This window comes from Pituophis catenifer, unplaced genomic scaffold (genome assembly GCF_029215685.1).
Source record: "Pituophis catenifer annectens isolate HBS135680 unplaced genomic scaffold, rPitCat1.0.hap2 SCAF_1, whole genome shotgun sequence".
NCBI classification, from domain to species: Eukaryota; Metazoa; Chordata; class Lepidosauria; order Squamata; family Colubridae; genus Pituophis; species Pituophis catenifer.
Window position 1 is genome coordinate 90875072 of NW_027256881.1, and position 14032 is coordinate 90889103.

General features: G+C 36.9%; 1 protein-coding gene across 4 annotated transcripts in view; it reads left to right on the forward strand.

The window, feature by feature from the left end:
- The first annotated feature begins 581 nt into the window (after nt 1-581).
- The window catches only part of EPB41L2 (erythrocyte membrane protein band 4.1 like 2), a 92884-nt gene continuing 79433 nt past the window's right edge, over nt 582-14032 (forward strand). For all 4 annotated transcript variants that reach the window (XM_070932716.1, XM_070932717.1, XM_070932718.1 and 1 more), the window contains exon 1: nt 582-609. The gene's annotated coding sequence lies outside the window, so the exon portion shown is untranslated. The remainder of the gene's footprint in view (nt 610-14032) is intronic.

The window sequence follows — 14032 nt, forward strand, 5'->3', positions numbered from 1 at the left end:
TGGTGCAAGTATCTCACACGGCTGCGTTTTTAATCATCCCGAGGGCAATGCATATGGGACGCGATGGATGACATAAGCGACATTAAAAAGCTCCCGACCAAAGAAAACTCAGTTATCGCGCTGCATCCCGGATTTGTCTCCCGCCTAAAATTGCAACAAACGATTTGGCAGGGAAAAAAGGAACCACTGAAACATTTTAAATTGCCAATTCACTTAGGGCAGCTTATCTCCCCCCCTCCTCCCTTTGCATTTCTCGTCCCCAGAGCAGAAAACATTAACGCGAAGAGAAGCGCGCGCCCCGCGGGCCCGAAGGCGCGGTTCTTCAAACTTCAAGTCTGGCGATTGCTGGGCGTGGCTAGAAAAAGCAGGAGGGAGGCAGGCAACTGGCCATGCTTGTGATTGACGGGCCAGGGAAAACCCCCCCCAAGAGGACATAGGTGGAGTCGAGAGCTGTCCCAGGCCTTTGATTGGCTTAGAGGCGCCAAGGGGGCGTGGTTCCAGGCGGAGGCAGTTTAGGACTGGGGTGGGGCTGACGGCCCCGGCCAGGGAATTTCAATTTTGAGTCAGACTGAGGGAGACGGTGCGCGGGGACGAGCCGGAGGAAGGCAGGTAGGGAGCGCTCAGCGCGCGTAGCCGGGAGCGAGTTGTGCCTGTTGGCGGGCTGAGCGCGGGGCTCGGCGTCAGGCGCCTTTTCCTCCCCCTTGGGGGCTCGGAGCGGGGGAGGCGTGTGAGGCAGGCAGCGGGGCACCGAGCGAGCGGGAGAGGCGGAGCGCAGAAGGCGCTGGGCTTCCCCTTCCTTCTTCGGGCGCCGGAGGTGAGTGGAGGTCTGTCGGTTCTGCTCCCTGGGCAGCGGTTACTGCCTCTGCCGGGAGGTGCGGCTCCTGTTCATCTTCAGCCCCAGACTTAGATCGGCTCGGTGGGGCATGTGGCCAGCGCTGCTTCTTGCTCTGCTCTCCGCCTCCCCCCACCCGCCGGTCGCCGCCTCGTCCTCTGGGCCAGATCGGTGATGTAGTTCGAATCGGTGGCGCCTCCGCCTCCGCGAAAGTCCGCCTGTCGGGCTGAGGGAGAGGAAGAAGAGCGGGGGCTGCAGCAGTTCCGCTAGGAAGGCGCTTGTCCGCTCGGCCTCGGGGAAATCCGTTTCTCTTTTTTTCGTGGGATGGAAGAAGGGGACGCGGTCTAGCGAGAGGGGGCGGACGGACGGACGACGAGCCCGAAACTTTCGAGCCGAGTTCTTGACGAGTTGCGTAGCGGTCGGTGGAGTGAGATGTAGAGATGCGCCGACGGCCCGGAGACGTTTCTTTCGCGCAGAGGTTGGGAGCGGCGCCTTCAGTGCCAGTTGCAAAAACAGAAAGAAAGAAAGAGAGAGAGAAAGAAAGGGAGGGAGGAAGAGAGAGAGAAAGAGAAAGAAAGGGAGGGAGGGAGAGAGAGAGAGAAAGAAAAAGAGGGACGAAGAGAGAGAGAAAAAGAAAGAGGGCGAGAGAAAGAAAGAAAGGGAGGGAGAGAGAAAGAAAAAGAGGGAGGAAGAGAGAGAGAAAGAAAGGAGAGGGAGGGAGAGATAGAAAGAAAGAAAAAGGGACGAAGAGAGAGAAAGAAAGAAAGAGGGCGAGAGAAAGAAAAAGGGAGGGAGAGAGAAAGAGGGGGAAGAAAAAAGAGAGAGAGAAAGAGAAAGAAAAAGATAGAGGAAGAGAAAGAAAGAAAGAAAGAAAGAAAGAAAGAAGAAGAAGAAAGAAAGAGAAAGAAAGAAAGAAAGAAAGAATCAATCTCCTGCGCCATTGGAAACTTCCTTTAGTTAAGCTGCATCCTGGAGCTGGCGCTGGTTGAAATCTCCCTCCTTTTTTACACCTTGCCGTGTGTCTGTGTGTGTGCGTGTGTGCTCAACACCCAAAGTGCGCCCTGGGGCGAGTGTGAGAATGAACAGCGGCTACACTTTTTTGGAAGTTCGCCCACAAAATCTCGGGATCATAATTTATTAGGGAAGCCGCTAAAAGTGGGAAAGGGGGAGATCTGTCAATTCTGTTTTTACACATTGGAGACAGCTGCTGTGGTTCCTTTTGGGGGGAAAAAACCACAGGGCAAGATCACCATTAAAAAAATTGTTTAAGAGGGAAGGCAGGAGTATTTTATGAATGCAGCTAGGGTATGAATCATATTTAAGTTATTGAAAAATGATGATGATGATTCTAACAGTTTTGGAAAATATTACAATATTTGTGAGGCTTATATCCTATCTAGTCTGCAGCAGCCGAAGACAGTGTACAGTAGGTAGTGCTCTCTCTCCTCCTGTTTTTTTTCACAACAGAAACTCTATGAGGTAAATTGGACTGAGAAAATATATCCAGAATGCTTTGGGTGAAGGTGTGCTTTAAATTGGGCCTCTCCAATTCTATATCTACCATCCTCATAATTATGCATCAGTGATTCTCTTTAAAAATCTAAACCCCACAATAGCACTCTTATAATGATATTTTTAAATGAAGATTGTAAGATTTTTCTTTTTGTCCTGTTAATCTAAATATTGAGAGGGTGGCATTATACAACAAGCTTTATTCAGGATTTTTCTATTGAACATTTGATAGGACAAAAGAAAAAAAAAAAACCTTGTCCTTCTCTCCAAAGTAGTGGCACTTGTAAAATCCTAAATTTAATTTATTAGGAGGACACATTTGGTATTAGATTATGCTAACATAAATCTGAATCAGTAGGAGGACATGTACATAAGAGAAATGATCACTCAGAATTGTATGCACAATCTCTGCATTAAAGGTTAAAGTGATAATTCTGGTTTAGGGTAGGTGAGATGGAGAATATAGGGTAGGTAAGATGGAGAAGATTGAAGTCACCAAGAGTCGGGCTTAACCTGATGAAGATGTTAGCTTCATACTTTGAAGAGTGAAGACCTATGAATATTATGTCCCATCTTTTAATCTTACCTAGCTAATTGTTTTTCATTCCTGCAGGATATTCCAGGCTAGGATATTGTATGGTATGAGAAAATGGAATGGATGGAATAGGAAAACTGTAACTTGTTTATTTTGTAATGTTATGGGGAAGCATTGTTTCTGGATAACTTGTTGATGAAAATGAGAGAAAGTGGCTAGGGAACTATTAAGGATGGTGGAAATATAGATAATAACTTTCTTTTATTTCAACAGAGCTCTGTCTAGATTGGCTTCAGTTTTGAATCTCAAAGGATAAACTGAACTAATATCTTTCTATTGTGACATACTCTAACAGGTACAAAAATATGATACAAAGGATTTTGTCTTTATGTTTTCCTTCTTTGCTTTTTTCAGCATGCTTTGAGAACATTTTTCTGTAATTTAACCAATTTTCTGTCCTGGAAAAGGCCCAATGTACATATCTACGGATATGTTATGTAAGAATGGTACAGATGTGACTTGAATACGATCTATATTTCTTTGCCACACCCTTTTTTTTTAATTTTTGTTCATCTTGTCTAATTAAAAGTTTTTGAAACTTTGATCATAGAATTGCTTTGTAAACTTTCAGTTATTTTAATGAACATATTATCTCAGTATAGTTACTGGTTTGAAATTTAGTTCAAGTTGTTGATCAGTAGTTTTTGGAGTAAGCTTAGAACATACTGGAAATAAAACTACAGTCTTAAGTAAAATGATTTCAAAATTGTTTTGGGGTGAAATGATTTGATTATTAAACAATCATGGTAATAACTTTTGAACATAAGCAACCTGTGCAGCAATAATTATGAGCAATTTTGTCCCCTCTCCTAGGAATTGGTTGAAATTTAGCAAACATACAGTACAAAGACGTAACTAGATAATAGAACAGAGAAAAATTGAGAAGTATATTTCAGTTAATGCAGGTTTTATAATAATATTTCCAAATTTCTGAAAAGTTAATAATGTCCAGATGTAACATGAGCTGTTGCACATGTAAACAGCAAAAATACCGCTAATTTATAGAGGTTTTTAAAATCTCTCTCATAAAAGAGTATTTCTAGGAATTTTTTCTAAATTTTATAGTACTGAATTTCCTTCAATATCTGCAACATATTGATTACCGTATGTGCCATCAAGTCAGTGTCAACTCTTCCTGACGACATAGATTTTCTCCTTGATGATTGGTCCTTGACTTTGTTCTTCCGTTCCTCTACCAGTATCTTCAACAGAACCACTAAAACATTCTTCCAGGTCTACAGATGGGGGGGAGGGATTGGTTACGATTGGACGATCAGAAATATTTGGAGTAATTACCTGATTTGAGATGTATGATTGCTTGCCAGGTTAGGAAAAGTAAACACATTACCTTCCATTGTTTGAAGAGGAGGAATAACATGCCACTCCTTTTGAGACTGTTTGCTTTAATTGTCCTGCTTTCCCTGTTTATATACAAAGACAATGAAAAGTGTAATGAGCAAAAAAGGATGCCTCCCTTATAAAGCGTACGTGTAGAATTACGTGTAGGCGTAATTCTGAAATAAGCATTTTTGTTCTTTTTATTCAACTTTACTGAAATGGCATGTTTCTTTTAAAACCCAAGAGAAGTTTGGTTCTTTTATGCTTTAGGAGAAATGTCTTTGATTCTTCTAGTTTGAGAAGAAAACGGCTAACATTCATGTGCTGAGAACCACAGAGTTCCATCTGGCAAAACTTTGGATGGGCCTTTTTACTTTTAGCACATGGAATGCAGTCTTCTGATATTAGTGAGGCATTTATACGGTCTTTAAGATCGTTAATGAAGATCTACCTTTTCATAAGTACTTCTCTATATGAATGTTGCATGAATAGTTTCCATGTTTTTCTTGTTTCCCCTCCCATCTTTTAAAAATGAATTTAATTCATTTAAATTTTTATTCTGCTTTAGTTTACTATATTAAAAAGTAAATATTCAAGTTGAACTTGATCCTGGGTAACTGCATGGACAAATCTATGTCATTTTCTTGGCAGTTATACGAAAGTGTTTTGTTATTGGCTTTTCCCAGGATGCTGATTAGTCTTCCCAACCTAATTTGGTGGTCTTTCAATGTCATCCAGAATTACCTAGTTGCTGCAACCTATCTGGTCATATTGTATTGTTATACTTTAATTTTCCTACTATATTTTCCTGACATTTGAAAGAAAAAAGAAAAAAATTCTAGAAATCTACTATCTTTGCTTAACAACTGCAGTGTTTCACTTAACAACTGTGGTAAGAAAGGTCTTAAAATGGGGCAAAATTCACTTAACAGCTGTCTCATTTAGCAACAGAAATTTTGGACTCAGTTGTTGTAAGTCAAGGACTACCTATATATCAAAAAGGCTTCAACAAAGCTGTGCTTATAGTTCTAGGTCCCACAGAATATTTTAAATTTAGAAACTGGGAAGTTTATTCTACTAGAATATAGTGCGATCTAGTTCTGCCTACTGATTAAACTTCTTCAAAGTTAATGTAAAAACTGTTTTTCTAAGAAAAGGTAGTATACAGTATTCAAGCTCATTGCTTGCTTGAAGTAGGTTCAACTAAGTTTAGCTTGTGGCCTTTGTTATAAGAGGATATTGTTAATAGTGAGGCAGTATTGTATATCTTCTATAATTTGTACTGGTTTATAATTTAGGAAATAATCCTGTTGAACCTGTTGCTATTAATTATGTGATGTGCTGTATAAATACAATTTACAGAATAGTTTTATATAACAGTATATCTTAGAATATATTAAATATAATACCAATTACAAAATCAATTTATTATTCATTTGGATTATTTATATACAATGATTCTAAAATTTCTCAAAACTTAGACATGTTTCAATTTGTTTATAGTCTTGGCAAATACAGCCCTTTCCATATGTGAGGCCACAGAGAAGCAGATTTCACATTAAAGATATAGGTATAAAACATTGAAGTTGAAATATTGAACTGCTTCTGGTAAGATTGGACCAAGTTGCTCTAAAGTTGAACTCAGGACAAGACATTTGATCTAAATACTATAAATTGCATGCTTCTTCTATGACATCTGATTACCTGCTATTTTTTATTAGCTATTTGCTATTTTTGCTACCTTGGGAATAAATGATAATGCATGGACCAAATGTTTTTGCCACACAGTACTTTCTTCAGCAAGTGGACAACTACCTATTTATATGGGTTATCTTGAATTACTTTTCACTTTGCTTAAATAAATTATTGATATTAAATATAACAAAAATTCATCCAATCCATCTCTTCCCATGAATCAAGTTATTTTAAAATAGTGTTAAAACAAAAATGTGGCTTTAAATATTAATATTCTTGCTCATGGATATTGCATCAACTCATTCATTGGCCACTTATCATAGTCTCTTCAAATAGTTTTAAGTACATCTCCTTTGCTTCAAATTCGGGACTTAGGTGCCTAACTCCTAATAGGTTCTGTGCTACAAAAGTAAGTGGTTTAACATCATCATGTGTTATTTTGGAATTGATAAGGAAATGTAAACCTTGGTATTCTAATTTGAAGTCTACTGCTGAGTTATCCTATTTCAGGGTACTCTTCTGTTTCCATGGTAGTCTTCTGCTAGAATAACATTCCACATTGGGTATAATTGTTCTTGATATCTAGAGAGTTCACCTAGAGAAGATTTAGGCTATGGATGGGTGAAAGTGGAAGAGATGTCTTGCTATGTAACTGGAAATCCACATGTTGCATTGCTTGAAGTATCTTCTAAGGAAAGATAATGGAGAAATCTGTCACCAGTTATCTTTATATATACGCAAAGCAATGTTAGGGATTTTTTAAAAATATAATTTGAAGTAGATTGAATCTGATTTTCAGGAAACCTAGTAGTAGGCCTGCAATCTAACCTTTGCCTTTTCATATGTATTCCAAATGGCAGCATCATACTTGTCAGCATAGTGCTGTATGATCAGAAAGCTGTTCTTTTGTTTCCTGTTGATGGTTTGTTTCCTTTGTCTTGCGTAAGTAGTTTTTTAAAAAACACTTGAGATATGCTACTAACATATTGTGATTCTTTTTCTTTATTCAGCAAATGTTGAAACTGATGACTGCACATTCGTGGAACGCATAGATGTAAGCTGCTGTGTATTTAAATAAACTGGTTATGGATTACAGCTTGTGTTTGCATTTAAAAAATCAGGAAGGAAGGGGGAGCTAGCTAAAAGCACTTTGTTATTCTTCTTGGTGTAGGAGTCTTCATTCATGGAATGATAATTTTAGCTAGGTGATATCCTCAATTTCACTAAAATAGAGTTTTTTGCAATTTGGAAACTCCTTGCTGAACCATCAAGTATACTACTTCCCTACTCAATGCAGGAGTCTAAATTAAAATAACTGACAGATGGATGTCTAGTTGCTTTAACATATTCAGAGAATCAGAACCCATGACTAGCTGTTGGATTCTATTGAAAGCAGCTGTTCAGTTTTTCTCAACTGGTACAAAATATTTGTATTTGTTTTGTCATAAAATCAAAGTGTTTTATTGCTGGTATGAAATAAAATGAATCTTGAAATCTAGTGTTTTGTCAAAGCTGTATAGCATAAAAGAACTGCATTCTTGTGTATTAAAATGCATAATGATGAGCAAAGTTTTAACCACAATTAGTTGAGCAAGTCATCATGGTTTACATGGTATACAGATCACAGTGGCTGGACTATAACAACATGCTTTCTCAAAGAAAACTATGTTGTGGTGTAGCAAAAATTTATTGTATGTCAAGTTGGCCCATTCAAAAACAACATGGTAACTAACTTCACAAAAGTTTACTATCTTTCATTGAATTTGAAATATAGGTAGTCCTAAATTTATGACCACAATTGAGCCCAACATTTATGTTGCTAAGGGAAATATTTGCTAGTGATGTTTGGGACCTTTCTTGTCACAATTGTTAAGTGCATCACTGCAGTTGTTAATGAGTAACATGGTTGTTAAGTGAATCTGGCATCTCCGTTGACTTTGCTTGTCAGAAGATCACAAAAGATCATGACCCTGGGATATTGCAACCATCAAAAATATGAACCAGTTGTCAAGCATCCAAATTTTGATCATATGATCATGGAGATGATACAGTGGTTGTTAAGTGTGAAAAATTGTCCTTTTTTCAGTGCCACTGTAACTTTGAATGGTCACTAAATGAAAGTCAAGAACTATTGTAGTTTTATATTGTATGTGTAGGTTAAGTATCTAATAACCAGTCATTCTTTTTATATATTTAAATCCAAAATCTTTGTATATTCATCACTGTTGCATGCACATTTTTTTCAGTAAATAACTCATAATTGCATGTAATTCAAAAGGAATCCAGGGCAGGTTCCTCCTGAGGTGATGCTGGGTTAGTTCTGTAGACATGAAAAAAAACTAATGGTTCCTTTTGGGGTGACAACTATTGTTGTTTATCAAAGAATTGTGTTGGATGATTAGAAGTACTAAATGTTGGCAGTTAGTGTGTACAAATGCTAAGGTTGCATGGTTACCAGTTCTATAGCAATATGAATAACGGAATCTGCTTGTCCCATTTATTTATTTTGCAATTTTATTCAAATTTTAATGGAAAATAATCCCTAAGTGGAAAAATTTGCAATGCAAAAAGAAAAATTCAAGTACAGATTTACAAGTTTTCCTTTACATATTTATCAGTAGTAGTTTGCAATACATTCATTTTTAATGAAAATGTGTATGTTTAGTAAGCAATCTGAATGACAATGATAATACTGAGTAAGGAATGTAAACAATGTTAGATCAGACAGTGATGTAAAGAACTTATGGAATGGTATATAAGTGTTATTGCTATTATGTCTCTGAATAGCTTTATTGCTATTGGTAATGAGTGACCAATCTTTAAAAAGATCCATGAAGTTGTATTTCAATCAAAGAAAAAATAACTAAGCACATGATTGAACAGGCTTTACTGAAAGTAATTTATCATGGCATTTACATCTTACCAAAATTTTAGGAATTTATTTTGTTTAGATCCAGCAGAAACATGGATGTAGATGACCATGTTGAGAAAGTATGCTTAGATTTTTTACCAGTGCTTAAGAAAACATAATATTCATTAGATTGCAAAACTTTCTTGGAGAAATTTGATTTGATTTATACTGTATCTTTACATTTGTAGTGTGATAGTGTTATAAATTAAATGAACACTTTTGAAAATGGCCAGATATTAAATTCACAGTAATATTGCCTCAAATTTAAGGAAATCAACATTCTAACATTGATAACATTTTTTCTTTTTTGTTTATATCAAGTAAATTGTTCTTGAAGAAGTGGAAGTGTAATATTTAACATATGTACTTACCAGTTTTAACACAATTGAGAATAAAATTGAAGATGCAGTCCAACAGTTATTGATATTAAGAAAAGGAAGCATAACCTGAAACATATTAAGGCTTAAACTTTAAAATGAAATATTCATTTCTGGAATAACTTTATATGAAAATGTGAACAGTCTAATAGTTAAAATTAATAGCATCTTAAATTAATTTTTGATCTAGTATTTCATCTGATAGTTTCATTTTGATTTTAATCTTGAAGTCCTAGTAGACATTTCACTTAAATTTGAGCCAGCAGTGTGCTGCAGCTGCCAAAAAGCCATCAGAGTTCTAGCCTGCATTAACAGAGGAATAGAATCAAGATCGTGTGAAGTGTTAATACCACTTTATAATACCCTGAGAAGTTGAATATTGCATCCAGTTTTGGTTGCCATGATATAAAAAAGGATTTTGAAACTCTAGAAGAAGTGCAGAGAACAACAAAAATGATTAGGGGATGATTAGGGGACTGGAGGTTAAAACATATAAAGAATCGTTGCAGGAATTAGGTATCTCTAGTTTAATGAAAAGAAGGGATTAGGAATGACATGATAGGAGTGTTCCAATACCAGTATCTAAGGGGCTGCTACAAAGAAGAGGGATCAATCTATTCTCCAAAGCACCTGAAGGCAGAACAAGAAGTAATGGATGGAAATTAATCAAAAACGGAACCAACATAGAAATTTCTAAGAAGAGATTTCCTGACAGTTGGAACAATTAATCAATGGAATAACTTGCCTCCAGAAGTTGAGGGTTGTCCAACATTGGAGGTTTTTAAGAAGAGATTGGACAACCATTTGTCTAAAATGTTATAGGATTTCCTGCTTGAGCAGGTGGTTGGACTAGAAGACTAGAAGTCCTCCAAGGACTCTTCCAGCTCTGTTATTCTGTTATTTTGTATCTTTAAATATTCTGATCAACTAGACAGAATAACCCTCAGAAAAAGTTTGTGGTATGAGGATAAGGGAGAATCAAGAGTGTCAAGTTGTATTAATGGCTATTTACTTAAATAATGTTAAATGTAACCAGCATATACCAATATATATACTCATGAGTAAGTTATAAATGAGGAATTTGAAAGCATTTTAGTTTACATTTTAGGTGTCATCATTTTCAAGCAGAAACGTTGCTTTACTCTATATAAAATAAAATATAGGCCTGTTAAATTTTTTCAAAGGTTCTGACTATTGTTGTCTACTTTATAGATTTTGCTCCAGGATTTAGTTAGTTTTTCAAGCTAATACTTTCAGTTTTTGAGAAAACTTTTGATTTAACTCCTGAAATACTCTTGACAGTTACAACTCAACTAAAATCCTTAACATACTGCCACAGAATGTACATTACAGGTAGTCTTCAGCTTATGACCACAATTGAGCCCAAAGATTCTATTACTAAGCAAGACATTAAGTGAATTTTGCCGATTGTATGACCTTTCTTCCTAGAGTTGTTAAATGAATCACTGCAGTTCTTAAGTTAATAACATTGTTGTTAAGTGAATCTGGCTTCTCCATTGACTTTGCTTTTCAGAAGGTCGCACAAGGTGATCACATGACCTAGGGACACCGCAACCATCATAAACACCGTTGCCAAGGGTACACATTTTGAAAATGTTGCTATGGGGATGCTGCAACAGTGATAAGTATGAAAAACGGTCATTGGCCACTTTTTCCAGTGCCATTGTAACTTCAAATAATCACTAAACAAATGGTTGTTAAGTCGAGGACTACCTGTATAACCTGTATTCACCTAAAACCAATATAGCTGTGACCACTGAATACATGTTTCATTTTTGCAATTTTTAATTATTTTTAGCTAAAGAAGGAGTCTGCTTACCAAGAGGGAAGAATTGGTTGGAGTAAAGTTGGCTGGAACTTTGGAAAAAAGTAATCATGTTATCTTTCACAATTTCAAGCTCAGGAATAATAGCAAATTGATATGATGGATTTCAGTATAGTAGTAGTTTAGATGAACTTGAAAGAAGATAAGAATACATACCATTGCTTGAATTCCTTAATGTGAAAAATGTTTGACAAGTTTGGGAAAACCTGAAAATTTAGATATTTTTCATTGAGATATTGCACAATTGCAAATAATTCTTTCTAGAAGGAAAATATAAGCCATCTAAGGACACCATGTTGATATTCACCAGAGTTTCTGAAATGCTGAAAAGGAAAAGAGGCATCTATAGGAAATGGAAGGAGAGATATATTACAAAAGGAAGATACAAGGCAGTTTCTAGAAATGATAAGAATCAGAACAACTAAAATGCAGAACTGAACTGAAGCTTTTATGAGATAACCCAAACAACAAGAAAGTCTTCTCAAGTTTTTAATTATGAAAGAAACCAAAAGAAAGGTAAATAGGCTGTTTGTTCTATTGATAGAAGAAAGCATGAATTGGTAACAGGTGACAAGGCAGAATGTCTTGTCTTATATTTTATAGTTATCTTTCCTTAGGGGAAAACAAACTCCTAGGTGGCCATTATTATGTCTCTAGTGAAGGGGGGGGGGATTGCAACTTAAGATGGTCAAAGAAAGATTAAAAAATACTTAGCTAATTCAAATGAATTCAAGTCTCCCAAGCCAGATGAAATGTATCCTAAGATTTTGAAAGAATTAGCAGAGGTTAGCACAAACCTCTGTGATGCTGATTCTGTAAACCACTTAGAGAGGGCTATAAAGCATTGTGAAGCAGTATATAAGTCTAAATGCTATTGCTATTTATACTGGTTAAGAACTCATGGAGAACTGACAAAATTCCAAAAGACTGGAGGAGAACAAATCTTTACATGTGCAAAAAGCAGAAGGGACAGAAAATTGCAGACCTGTCAGTTTGATTTCTGTGCTGTGCAAGGTTTTTGAGCAGATTAAGGAGCATGTTAATAAACACTTAGATAGTAATGCAGAAATGAACAACAGCCAATATCAAGGTTGACTCAGCCTTCCATCCTTTCGAGGTAGGTAAAATGAGGACCCGGATTGTGGGGGCAATAAGATGACTTTGTATTAAAAAAGAACACCACTTTGGGGGGGGGGGCGAAAGCCCTTCTAAGCAGGTATATACAAAAGTATGAAGGCTATTGCTTAACGGATTGTAAACCACCCTGAGTCTCCAGAGAAGGGCAGCATATAAATCGAACCAATAAATAAATAAATATGGGCTGGTCACAAATAAATAATGCTGGACTATTGCAGGCTATGTCCCATTTGACAGAATTGATGATTTAATTGATTTGGGGGACTGATGTAGACATATTTATTTCCTAGGTTTATATGCTGCTTCAATTCTGAAGAAATCTGTTTGGTTAATCCTCTTATAATAAGAATGTTAAAATCAAAATGATTTGCTATGATAATTGCATTTATAGTAACATAGACACAGAGGAACAATCCAGCATCATGCCAAAATCCATAATGGAGGCACATTACTCAAAGTTCCACTTCTAGAACTCTCTTGATAACTGCCCTAAAACCCAATAGCATGGGATTTGATCTTGAGAGGTACATTGCTCCAATGAACGAGAGCTGCAGGGAGAATACATGGCCCCTTACTAGTCTTTAAGAGAAGTGACTTGGAGGGAACCTACCTTTTTAAATTTTATTGGGCTTGTAGAGGGTGACAACCATCACCTTCAATTGTATCCAGAAATAGTTTGTGATGTAAAGATGTAGAAGCTCCTACCATAACACCAGTAGCTGAATTCTTGACCATTTGAAGTTTCTGGATACTCTTAAAAGCCAACCATACGTACAACAACTTGCTAAATGTGAGTTAATTAAGGCATAACTGAAAACCAGGGCCTGAAATCCAAGAATGGTCGTTATTGATGCACCAGATGTAGCTGTGCAAAAGCCTTCTTAGCCACACCTGCTACTTGCTCTTTGAGCCTGAACTGTGAGTTAGAAAACTCTCAGATTACAAACCATCACCTCATGAGGAAATGTGATCCAGAAGCAAGGATTTATTATCTCTCGAACTGGAATGTTTTCTACGCCCACAGTCACTCTGTTTTCTAGAATTAAACCTGATCCTGTTCTTCCTCACCCAGATCATAACCCTCAGGCATCCGATTAGAGCTTTTATTGGATCTCCTATTCAGCCTGGAATTGAGATGTATAAGTAAATATCATGAATGTAGTGTTGGTACCTGGCTATCTTCCATCCCCCCCCCCCAATCCCAGGGAGTTGCTTCAAAGAGAAAAGTTATCTTCAAAGCTACTTCCAAGTTGAATAGGAAGAGTGAGGGTTTAAAGAACTGTGACATCTCAATCCGAGTATCCTTTAGGCCAGAGCATGATCTCTTCACCCAAATTACCATTGACTGAGACTTCCCTGTTATGAAGAAATGGAAACATTGGAAATCAATACTTCATTTCCAAAAATCTGTTTAGGACGATGCCATAAACGGTGAAACCAATAGCCATAGGCATTCAATAGGTTTAGGAGAATATTAGTGTCATTATCCCATACCTACTACACATCATCGACAAGAGTGATCAGTGTGATTTGAGCACCACATCTAGGCCTGAATCCTGACTAAAAATTGACTAGATACATTTCCTCCACAACTGAATCTGTTGTTCGCTACCTTTATAACAACCTTTCCTAAAAAGAGGTTTCAGACATGATCATAATTACCTAATAAGTTACATATTGTATTTGAATTCAGTAAACCATCCAGTGAAGCCTAGATATAATCCATTAATAAAATAATAAAATATGGGTTCAATGATAAAACTATTAGACAGATTCATTATTGGATGAA